At 37.8% G+C, this 12,584-nt stretch overlaps 1 protein-coding gene across 11 annotated transcripts in view; it reads right to left on the bottom strand.

Annotated features, from left to right (window-relative positions):
* LOC131440312 (C-terminal-binding protein) overlaps nt 1–12,584 on the bottom strand; it is a 193,603-nt gene that overhangs the window by 65,097 nt on the left and 115,922 nt on the right. For 7 of the 11 annotated variants that reach the window (XM_058611474.1, XM_058611471.1, XM_058611483.1 and 4 more), the window contains one exon: nt 2,188–2,235. The exons of the other annotated variants lie outside the window; for them this stretch is intronic. The gene's annotated coding sequence lies outside the window, so the exon portion shown is untranslated. The remainder of the gene's footprint in view (nt 1–2,187; nt 2,236–12,584) is intronic. 11 annotated transcript variants of the gene reach the window in all.

Here is a 12,584-nt window from a genome sequence, read left to right as displayed (position 1 = left end):
GGTGTGGTGATTGGAAACTTAAATAACTATTTGGTAACTAATTAACACATGGGCTGAAAAGTCCCGGGCCTAACACATAGATGGCGCGTGAGTTAGCTGTCATCGTAAAGATGTCAAAAGCACGTGTTGGCTTTATATTGCATGAGCATTTGACTATAAGAAAGCTCAGTTTAAAGTGGGTGCCGCGTTTGCTCACTGTTGACCAAAAACGAGAATGTGTTGATGATTCTGAGCAGTGTTTGACCATGTTTAAACGTAACAAACCGGATTTTTTCGTCGCTATGTGACAATGGATGAAACATGGGTTCATCACTTCCACTCCGGAATCAAAACTATCGTCATCTGAGTGGACAGCAACTGGTGAATCTTGTCCAAATCGCCCGAAAGTAACACAATCGGCTGGAATGGTTATGGCCTCGGTATTTTGGGATGTTCGGGGTGTAATATTTATCGATTATCTTGAGAAAAGAAATACCATTAACAATGAATATTATATAGCGTTATTGGAGCGTTTAAAGGCTGAAATTGCAAAGAAACGACAGCATATGGCAAAGAAAAAAATTTGTTTCATCACGACAACGCACCGTATCACAAGTCAATCCAAAACAATGGCAAAACTACATGAATTGAACTTCGAATTACTCCCACATCCATCGTATTCGTCAGATTTGGCTCCTAGCGACTATCGGCTGTTCGCAGACCATAAAAAATGCTCACTGGTAAGAAATTTCGCAAGAGTGAAGAGGTTATCGCTGAAACTGAGGCCTATTTTAAGGCAAAAGTTAAATCGATTTACAAGAGTGATATAAAAATGTAAGAGCGGTGCTGGAATGATTGCGTTGCTCTTGATGGAGATTACTACTTAGACAGTATTCGAAATACAACAAATGGATGAAAATACATGCAAAAATATAGTACCTTGTTTCTAAAATCAGTCTTGAATAGTCCTTTCGTGCCAAAGCAAATGGTTTGACATACAAAAAACGTGTGCAAAGTTCCGTCCAAAACGGTGTATGTGATGTGTCTGATAGCTTGCTGCTACTCATTTCTGGATTTATATAACACAGTCATAAAAACTAAAACTTTTCGCCCAAATCTAATAATGACAAAGACTCGGTAATCACGCTGTTATTCCGGAGCTGGAAGTCCGGATAAAATTCAGGAGCTTCCTAGTCAAGACCGTAATAAATTTTATTGGAATTCAATTTCGTTCAAATCGATCTCGTCGAACTGAATTGACTGGTATATATGGCACTCGGCTCTTCGAGTCTCAGTGCAATAGTCATTTTTCACAGTGATTGCATAGCCTTCCTATATCAGCAGAAAATCGAAAGTACTAGGATGCAGAAATATCCAACATAGGCAAAGCATAACCGATGGAATTCTAGTAGCATTTCACGTTGCACATATAGGACACATCCAGAACAAGATTATAACCTAACATGTACTTATTCCAGTCAATGCACATACACCGAAACCGGTTGGGAACGAGATGAGATGATGAAGAAAAGTTTATCATTCGCTTCAAGTCTCTCTGCCCCTCTCTTTGCGTCGCTGACGTCGGTACCGACACAACCTGGAGTAGATAGACCGGAAGAAGCGGGACGAGTGAAAATAAAAAAATACTGATTCAACATAGTTCGGGCAAGTGGCAAAGTTTTCAGATTAAATTTTGCATAATTTCGTGCCTGAATCGTCTGGGTCGGCGTTTGACATGTGGAAGAGCGCTCCGGCATGTCGTAGAACGAACGACGACGACGACTGACTACTGCTGCACCGGGCGGCACCGATGCAAACACACAACTTTTCTTCCCGGTATTCGACTGATCTAGAAAGTCGGAAAAAGTTTTTCGACGTGAACGGGGAACAAAACCCGGAAAGTTTACCCGCCTCTCCCCCCTTCCCGATTTCTAGGACACTTCTGAACGCACGGATGTTTTTACCGTGCAGAGATTAATTTTGCCATGACTTAATACCGGGGAACTTGCTTACCCTGGTTTGGGGGTCAGAATGAACTTTTGCGAATAAGAAGTTGGGACCGGTAATCGCATTCTATTCGCAAAACAATGTGCGGTGTACGGGAGTTTTAGTGGATTTAGGATTGCATATTCATTACTGTATTAATGAAAAATTCGGATTTGGAGGAATATCTGGTCTGGTCAAGTGTTGTGCTGAAGCGTTGCTTACTTGTTAACTGGTACAAAGCATTAAATCCACATTGTATTCCATGTTTACCTGGAAAGAAACAAAAAAAAAGAGGAATGGTATAAATAGCCTGAACTTTTACCGAAGAATATTTAGGTGAAATTGAACAATAATGATCTGAAATCAGTTAGAATGTGAGCAGTTCAAAACGTGGAAAACTACCAAACCCCACAGCCAATCTTTGAGTCCGTAATCAGAGGCAACAACCCCGTGAACGATGCTAACGACAAAACCACACTATCCAGTTCCAATCAGTTCTCCACGTTTCGTAGTCATTAAAATTGTTACCATTTTTTTTTTCAACTATCGCAAAAAAAACGGTCTGTCTGCTTCATCAACCTTCAAACGATACCGAACAATAAACCGATGGTGGTCATTCTCGTGTCTATCTACGCGAACACATCCGCCAGCCAGTGTGCGCGCCCGCGCTGTTGCTGAAATCGTGTCACTTTTGAATGTCAAATTGGCGGTCCTTCCGTCCGTCCGTCCGTCAGTTCACCATGGCATGGCTGAAGCTTTTATTCGCGCTTCAGGCGGTAACTGAAAACCGGTTTTCCGACGACGAACGGCGTCCAGGAAAAGAAGATACATACTGAAACTAGCCGAACGTCGCACGCAGCCCATGGTTGATTTGGTGTTGTAAACACTTATGAATCGCGTAACCGGCATCGTTCTCCGACCGAAGACAGCCTCGTACGTAGGTTGACTGGTTTGACTGGTGGCGCGGTCACATGAATCACTTATTTTTCGCTTCATTTTGCCTGCGTTTGCTCTCGTCCCCCACCCACCCCGCTGATTTCTCTCCAGTGCTGTGCCAATCCGAAACCAGCCGATTTTATCTCTCATCTGGATGTAGTAGTAGTGGCGTCGAGAAGTCCCTCTAGCGTATCACCGGTTTGTTCGCTGTAGCCTTCTTCCCTCAGCGACTGAGCCCCGACGACTGACTGCACAACACTGTTTCTAATGTGTGCTAAAATGCGGACCCGTTCCGCAAGAAAGATGTTTTCAGCAAAGTGCGTTCGAAAAAGGCGGTTTTTTTGGTTGATCATAACGCGTCACGGATACAAAGCAACCAAAGGGCCGAGTATGAGGATCAATACTGAGGCGCGGTCAGAAATGAGTTCCATTTCCTGCTTAGAAGGTGTGGTGGTAGGCGCACACTATGCGACTATGAATTTGATTCAGAAAACCTTTCGATGACTTTTAATTTTCATTTCAGAACTCAATTTACCCAATTTGGCAGCATGTGTCACGTGTTGACATTAAGCGCTTATACGATTTGAGAGAGCAATCGAAATTAACAAACGGTTGGAGGTTCAATGTATACACGGGTAAAAATCCATTGCCGGTAAAAATCATGAAACATGCCAATTCATGATCGGTTGAAACAGTTTTGGATCAAATTTAGAAGTATTTTTACGTTTTTCGCCTTATCGCTTTATATGTCAGGTTGCAATTTCATACACACTACGCAGTACTTCCGGAACCGAAAGCCGGATCTGGACACAATTATACACCAATTTATGGAAACAATATCAGGTGTACAACTTTGCTTCCGCTAAGATTGAAAATGTTGATTTGCCATGCCGTGTTCCATCGAACGGAATAGGTGGAAGTCAGAAGGAACGACATCTGGGGAATACGGCGGGTGGGGCAATACTTCCCATTTCAGCGTTCCCAGGTACTTTTTGACCACTTTTGCGACGTGAGGCCGACCATTGTCGTGTGGAAGGATGACTTTGTCATGTCGCTCTTGATATTGTGGCCGCTTTTCTTTTAGCGCGCGACTAAGGCGCATCAGTTACGTTCGGTAGCGATCTCCTGTGATGGTTTCACCCGGTTTTAAGAGCTCGTAGTAAATCACACCGAGCTGATCCCACCAAAATACAAATCAACACCTTAGCGCCGTGAATATTCGGTTTTGCCTTCGACGAAGTAGCATGCCCGGGCTTTCCCCATGATTTTCTGCGTTTAGGATTATCGTATCGAACCACCGGTTACGATTCGATGTAAAAACCCCTTACGATTTTGTCTTTGAAGCAGTTGCTCACATACAAATAGACGGCGCTCGATGTCCCTCGGTTTCAACTCGTACGGCACCCAGTTTCCTTCTTTCTGAATCATACCCAGGGCCTTGAGACGTTTTGAAATAGCTTGCTGACTCATTACCAACGATTCGGCAAGCTCTTCTTGGGTTTGGTAAGAATCTTCATCAAGCAATGCTTCTAGTTGTTCATCTTTGAAGGTTTTTTATCTTCCACCACCATGTTTGTCTTCGACATCGAAATCACCATTTTTAAAACGTTGAAACCACTCCCGACACGTTTTTTTACTCAGAGCAGCATCACCGAAAGTTTCTGAGAGCATTAGATGCGCTTCAGCTGCATTTTTTCGAATTGTAACAGAAAAGTAAAACTTCCCGCAAATGGCGAGAATTGAGCACATAAACAGACATTTTCGAGAGTGAATAATACGAAAACAAGAACAACTGTCACTTAAACGGCGATGACAATTCGTTTGGCACTATACACACTCACTTTGAATGCATTATCATCTATGTATTTTGACCAGCCACAGCCGGTACAGCCACCTATCGGAAAACGACGGAAACAAAGTTGTACACCTGATACTATTCGTTTAATTTTGAGTTTGCGAAGATCGGTTTAGCCGTTTCTGATAAATTGAAATGATTTACCAATTTCCGTGGAGCACACGAGCACTCTTCCGATATTTTCGTAACCAAGAACGATGATCCAGTATACTTAAAGGTAACGTATTTGGTCATAAACTAACCAAATCTGCCCAGTTGAAGAATCGTACGGCAATTTAAATGTATTTGGCTTGATTTTTATGAGCATGAACTTAGCGAGGCATCTCTCGCCGATGATAACGCAAAAATGTGATTAATTTGTTGCTAATTAGTTACGGTGATTTCAAATTTGTTGCTCAATTTATTTTTTTATTTTCTTGAGTATTTAGCTATGTTCATGTGAAGTTACCAAAGCCTCTCTCCAAATATGCTTCAAAACAAATAGAAACCCAGTGAATAATTTGTTACTAATTTGTTGCCAATTAGTTACGATAATTTTGAATTTGTTGCTCAATCTTTCATTTATTTTTTGAGTACTTCGCTAAGTTTATATGGAGTTAGCAAAGTACTCAAAAAAATAAAAAAAAATGAGCTTGAGCGACCACCCCTGGTTGCTACTCCGTTACTGATCGGGATTAGCTGAAATTGTACAGCGAATTTCCAGATAATCCAACATAGGACTGGTAAATCATTCTTCTGGTAACCCCAGAATTCATTGATCAGTACCGGCACCGGCCTGGTCCGAACGTAGATCGTCTAAGGAATGAGAAGGAATGTTTGTCCAACACTTGTTGTTACTAGAGGCCGTATATACTACTGCGCACTCCACAAGTGTCACGGGAGAAAGATATTTGTTAGTAAAAATTCAGTATTGGTATTATTCGCACGCGACTCAGTATGTTCTGGTTTCAATGCTTCAAGGCCATCGCTAACTTCATATGAACTTAGCAAAGTACTCAAACAAAAAAAAAATTGAGCAAGAAATTCCAAATTACCTTAATTAATTAGCAACAAATTATTCACTACGCTTTGATTTGTTTTGAAGCATATTTGGGATAGGGGCTTTACTGATTTGATATAAACTTAGCGAAGTACTCAAAAAAATTAAAAAAAATTTAGTAACAAATTCAAAATTACCGAAACTAATTAGCAACAAATTATTCAGTGGGCTTCAAGTTGTTTTGAAGCATATTTGGAAGCGGGGCTTCTCTAACTTCATATCAACTTAGCAAAGTACTAAAAAAAATAAAAAATAATTTGAGCAACAAATTCTAAATTACCGTAACTAATTAGCTACAAATAATAAAAAAATTATTCGCTGGACTTCAATTTGTTTTGAAGCATATTTGAAAGGAGGGCTTCGCTAACTTCATATGAACTTAGCAAAGCACTCAAACAAACAAAATTTGAGCACGCTGGACTTCGCTAACTTCATATGAACTTAGCAAAGTACTCAAACAAAAACAAAATTGAGCAACAAATTCAAAATTACCGTAACTAATTAGCAACAAATTGTTCACTAGGCTTTGATTTGTTTTGAAGCATATTTGGAAGAGAATTTTTACTAACTTGATATGAACTTATCGAAGCACTCAAAAAAATTTAAAAAATTTTAGTCACAAATTCAAAATTATCGAAACTAATTAGCAACAAATTATTCAGTGGGCGTCGAGTTGTTTTGAAGCATATTTGGAAGCGGGGCTTCTCTAACTTCATATCAACTTAGCAAAGCACTAAAAAAAATAAAAAATAATTTGAGAAACAAATTCAAAATTACCGTAACTGATTGGCAACAAATAATCAACAGATTATTCGCTAGACTTCAATTTGTTTTGAAGCATAGCCCCCCCCTTTGCTAACTTCATATGAACTTAGCAAAGTACTCAAACAAACAAAATTTGAGCAACAAATCCAAATTACCGTAACTAATAAGCAACAAATTATTCACTAGGCTTTGATTTGTTTTGAATATTTGGGAGAGGGGCTTTACTAGCTTGGTATGAACTTAGCGAAGTACTCAAAAAAAATTTAAAAAAATGAGTAACAAATTCAAAATTACCGTAACTAATTAGCAACAAATAAGACACAAATTATTTGCTGGACTTCGATTTACTTTGAAGCATATTTAGAAGGGGGCTTCGCTAACTTCATATGAACTTTGCGAAATACTCAAAAAGAAAAATAACAAAAATTTAGTAACAAATTCAACATTCCCGTAACTAATTAGCAACAAATAGTAACAAATTATTCACCAATTTGCGTTATTATCGGATTTTTTCGTGTATAAAAACACACTCCTGAAAATGAAAATTTTTATTCTTATCATTCTTTAATTCCGGGACCGGAAGCCGTACCCGGATGAAATTTTGTAAAGTTATATGTGGTTTTAAGACCTATCATTTGAACCTAAGCTTGTGAAAATAGGATGAACGGTCTCTGAGAAAATTGAGTACACTTTTTTAGTTCATTTTACACATTTTCCCCTGTTACTTCCTAACCGGATGTCGGATCTAGATGAAATTTAATAGCACATTATGGAACTACAAGCATTTAATTTTAATTTAAATTGAAGGAAATCGGTTGAGCGGTCTCTGAGAAAATCGAGTGCACTTTTTCTTCAATGTTTTTTTTTCATATTTTACCCAATTACTCCCGAACCGGAAGTCCAATCCGGATGAAATTCAATAGCAACTCATGAGACCAAGAGACCTTTCATTTGAATCTAAGTTTGTGAAAATCGGTTCAGCCATCTCCGAGAAATCGAGTGCACATTTTTGTTACAGACACATATACAGACACACACACACGCACATACATTTGCTCAGTTCGTCGGTATATGACATTTGGCCCTCCGGGCATCGGTTGAAACATTGGTTTCTCACAGTGATTACATAGCCTTTATGAGAAAGGCGAAACGCGAATTTATTCAATACTTTCCTATAAATCTTTGTAAATATTTTTAGAATAGATTTTTCTTATACAAAAATGACCGTAGAATCAATTTATTATAATTAGAATAGCCGCAAAATTCACTATAATGACCGTCTGGTTAAAAAAATCCTGATCCTTACTTAGAAAAACTGATTGTAAAACTCCGAAAAAAATGTATAAGACTAATCAAAAGGTACTCCAGATATTTTCATAAGTTATATAAATGGATTACTGTTTATCAGCACGACCGCAAATAACAGTATTCTCTTTTACCTTAAACCTTTTTCTTCCATAATTGTTTTATCCCTTTATGGGCTACTCTGGCCGAGGGTTCGGGTTACAAGACTCCGGGCTTTCCATACCGGACGAACTAGGCTACGGTGCCCAAATGAACACCAGCAACGAAGCGAGGAAACCCTCGGTACTCAAGCGACAGATTCCTTTACGGTAACCAATTGGCAACGAAAGATACGAGTTTGCAAGTTCACCAGAAAATGTGTCACTTGGGCAGGAAATTTGCTTCACCCGGTAACCAGTCAGTAATCTTGGGTCGTGTGTCTGTATCGTATCGGAGAATTTCATATTGTGTCCGCTTCGGTCTTGTCCCTGCTTTCCTATATAGTCTTTTATGTCTGAAGCGGTAAATACGATTATTACTGTAAATATAGAAAATTTAGAAATCTAGAAATGATATCAGAGTGATTGGTATACTAACACTAACTTTTCCAATCTGCTCTGATTGATTCTATCTTTGTCGATTTTATTTGTATTTTTTGCATCTCCATAGTGGGATATGAGTGATGATTGATGAGTGAGGGTAGCATGAGTAAAGAACTGAGTGAAAGTAACGATTGTCATAGAGAGTACAACACAATCTAAGAGAAAGCTACATTTAACATGCAATCAAACTACTAGGTGTGCAGACTTTGGACGAAGTTGTCCACGTTGTTTGGGGCTCCCTGAGGTGATAACGATTCCATGATTCCATTCCTTTTTCAAAAGGAAAGGACAGGAGAAACGAAAAAAATAATGAGATATTACACATTTCAATCTTTTGCACTTATAAATACCACATGTTATATATCATGTGAGATTTGATTAGCATATTACATTTCTTCCACAGATCAGTGGGCAGTATCGGTTCTGTCATAATCATTGTATTGTGCTGCGGACTATGAGCAGTTTTCTAGTCCTTTGAGAAATATATTGAGTATTTCATTAACCGTTGTTCCGTGCTGAGAGTGATGAAGTTAGAAAAAATCCACCTTGCAGTGAGATGATACCTTTTTTTATCAATCCGCATGTGTTTTTTGCATGGATATTCTTAGGTGTTTTAGTTCTCATGACATTATTTCAATTATCGTCGTTTTAAACGGCAAATTGAGATTTTAATCACTCATTACCCTGTCATGTCGAAACTGCAAATCGTATCCAATTTCAATCTTAACGTGTGACAATCGATTAAACATTCCATGAGATGTCGAAGTGAGTTCCACTTTAGAATTTTTCGTCATCATTTATGGTACTTCCAGAGCCGGTATTCAGGAACTAGCATAACCCAAAATGATTCTTTTGGCTATAAATTAATACACCAAACAATTTACATATTCTATATCGGTATGAATTTTAAAAACTCATCATCTGTAATTCCAGAATCGGATAAAATTCATCAATTTTGTATGGGACCTTAAGTCCGGATTTGTATTTTGTATGGGACCTGAATTTTTGGTTTTGATGTTCAATTTGGCGAAAATGATCGAGAAATTTTGAGAAAATGATTGAGCTTTGAGAAACGATTCGATACTGGAACCGGAATTCTAGAATCGGTGTAGCCAAAATCAGTTAAATTCACTCGAAAAGTGTGTAGACATCTTTGAGAAATTGTAGTGCGAATTAAAATTTGGGGGTACATTCTGAATCCAAAAACGAATACCGCTTAAACTGAAATAAATTTATTTGGTAATCGACTATCCAAATCTGCCAACCCGATAAACCTGATTTTTTTTGTGAAATTGACATTTTATACTAATCACCCTGTATCTCCTAAACCAGAAGTCGGATCCGACTAAAAAGTAAGATGTTTATAGGATTTTAAGACCTCTCATTTGAATCATAGATGATTCTTAGATTTCATTTGAATCTTAGATCGGTTCAGCCATCTACGAGATTTCTCTCTCGTAAATTGCATTATTTTAATTTTGTTTCACATATCATCCTGTGGTTCCGCAATCAGAAGTCGGATCCAAACGTAATTCAGGAACCTTGTTTGGGAGTATACTACTTTTCATGTGAATTTGAGTTTGTAGAAAACGGTTTAGCCATCTCCGAGAAAATTGAGTGAAATTATTTGTCACGCACGCATTTGCTGATCTCGACGAACTGAGTCGTATGGTATATGAAAGTTATGTTTTTCCAGCATTTATTGCTGTAAGTAGTTTAAATTAATATAATTATGGAATTACTTTCAACTCGAAAATGCTGATATCATGTGGTTTACATATGCCATATTCGAAAGATTATGTTGCCAAAAACGAGCCGTGCTAAAATCGGTCCGAGGCAAATTGTCATAAAAAAGGATGCCATACACAGTCTTTTTGGTATGGTTTGGCAGTATAAAAAATCGTGTTTCACGTTGCTCCCAAGCATTGCTTTGTCATACAGCGCTCAAAACTCCTACTACTGGAATAGGGGGAAAAGTCGCTTATACAAAAATGTCGATATCTCCGTTGAAAATGGACGGATTTTAACAGTCTATGGCTTGTTGAATAGCTATTACCGCGTGGAATCTAAGAATAGAAACATATTCTGTTTTCAAGGTCAAGTGTGACAGATACTGTCAAAAAACTAAAAATTTTGACATAAAACTTCGTATAACTCAAAAAGTGAACATCCGATCTCAAAACCATTCGATAGCGTTCTGAGTGACGGGGAGACCTTTCATTTGCGACTAGTTTGATCAAAATAGGTCCAGCCATCTCTGAGATCTCGACCTCTTAGTTGACAACACACATACAAACACACGCACGGACATTTGCTCAGTTCGTCGAGCTGAATCGATTGGTATATGACATTCGGCCCTCCGGGCCTCGGAAAATTTGTCTAAAGTTTGAGCGAATTCTATACCTATTTTTTATATTTATAAAAAAAGGTAAAAACGTGCTTGATCCACCTAGCAGTGAGATGAATCTTTTTTTTATCGATCCACATGTTTTCTACATCATGTGTAAGGGTTATCATTTTGAATTGAACGATAATGCACAATTTCCAATATAAGGTTTAACACGTTACAGTCGAAAAATTGACAATTATGTTACCCAGAAGGAACTGTGCTGTAACCAACTCGAGCCAAAATACTATGCTATTCAATTTTGCAATCATAAAGAAATGATTGTATTGAAAATTGTGTCTAATTTCAAAACGTCATTTCATCGTCTTTCGTTCAAACCTGAACTATTGGGATATGGTAAAAAAAATCAGCTACACAAAAATATCGATATCTCCTTTAATAGTTGACGGATTCTTACAATCTTCGACTTATTTGATTGGTATTACGATAAGGTATCTAAATTTGGAACAAATTTTCTGTTTTCAAGCTCAATTGTGACAGATATTGTCAAAAAAAAAGACTGCAAATTTTCGAGTAACAGATTGTATAACTCGGAAAGTAATCATCAGATCCAAAAACAAAAACAATAGCGTTTATACTTCCTGGAAAACTTTTCATTTGCAATTTGGTCAAAATCGGTCTAGCATTCTCTGAGACTTGCGCATTTTGCAGACACACACAAAATTCCAAAATTTGAGCAAACTCTAAACCTATATATTTAAAAAAAATTATAAATGTTATTTTAATATTTATAAAATAGGAAAAATGTGGAAAAGGTAAAATAACACTTTGGAACCTCCGATAAACAATGCTTCATATCTCGACACCAATCCATTTTAAAGAGTTCATGTGTTCGTCATGTTTTCTTGTAATAATATGATCTACAAGTTCTTCGTAGAAATAAAATCTCTATGACGCAATATAAGAAAATTACAACTTTAGCCTCACTTCTAGGCGGATTACTGACAATTTTAATTCTATCTAAAGAAGGGGACAATTCCAATCAAAAATTCTTTTGAAGGCATTTAGGCTCCAAAATCGACCTCAGAAGCGCAAGCAGAAAACGCGTTTTGGAGCGTTTTGGGACCACCGTAAACTGAAATAGGGAGAAAAGTCGATACCTCCTTTAAAAAAGGACGGATTGTGACAACCCATGTCTTGGTGGATAGCCATTACCGTGCGGAATCGAAGTCTAAAAACGTGAACTATTTTTGCACATTTAACTCTGTTACTCCCGAACCGGAAGCTTGATCCGGTTAAAATTTCACAAATAGTTCAACGGGGTTTTGTTCTTGTATTTCGTTCAATTAATGTTATATACATTTTTTTATCGTATGCACTTTTTCCATGATTCTCAATAAGTCGGAAATTGCTCGTTGTGACTCATTTAATGCCACAGCCAATTGTTATTAAGTTTGCGCGTCATCTTCATCCAATAATACCATTACTATGCAACAGAACGCATATTCGTCATCTTTGTTTTTGATGATGATGATCCACTAGTAATAAAAAACTGACTGTCGCCAAATAGAATACTGTTACTCATTTTTACGATCAAACCCTTCGAGTATTCAGTACAAAAATAATCAGGTAGCAGCCTTTCAAAGTTGTAACATATTTGCTCATTGAGTAAAGTTGACAATTTATCACGTACTAATCGCATAGTTGATGAATTACGTTGAATTTGAGTCCGAGTGTCAAATATTTGAACGAGTTTGAATCGATTATTGCTACTCATTTGTTTTTGTAATT

Source organism: Malaya genurostris, chromosome 1, assembly GCF_030247185.1.
Source record: "Malaya genurostris strain Urasoe2022 chromosome 1, Malgen_1.1, whole genome shotgun sequence".
Classification (NCBI taxonomy): Eukaryota; Metazoa; Arthropoda; class Insecta; order Diptera; family Culicidae; genus Malaya; species Malaya genurostris.
This window is presented reverse-complemented; position numbering and strand designations above follow the sequence as displayed.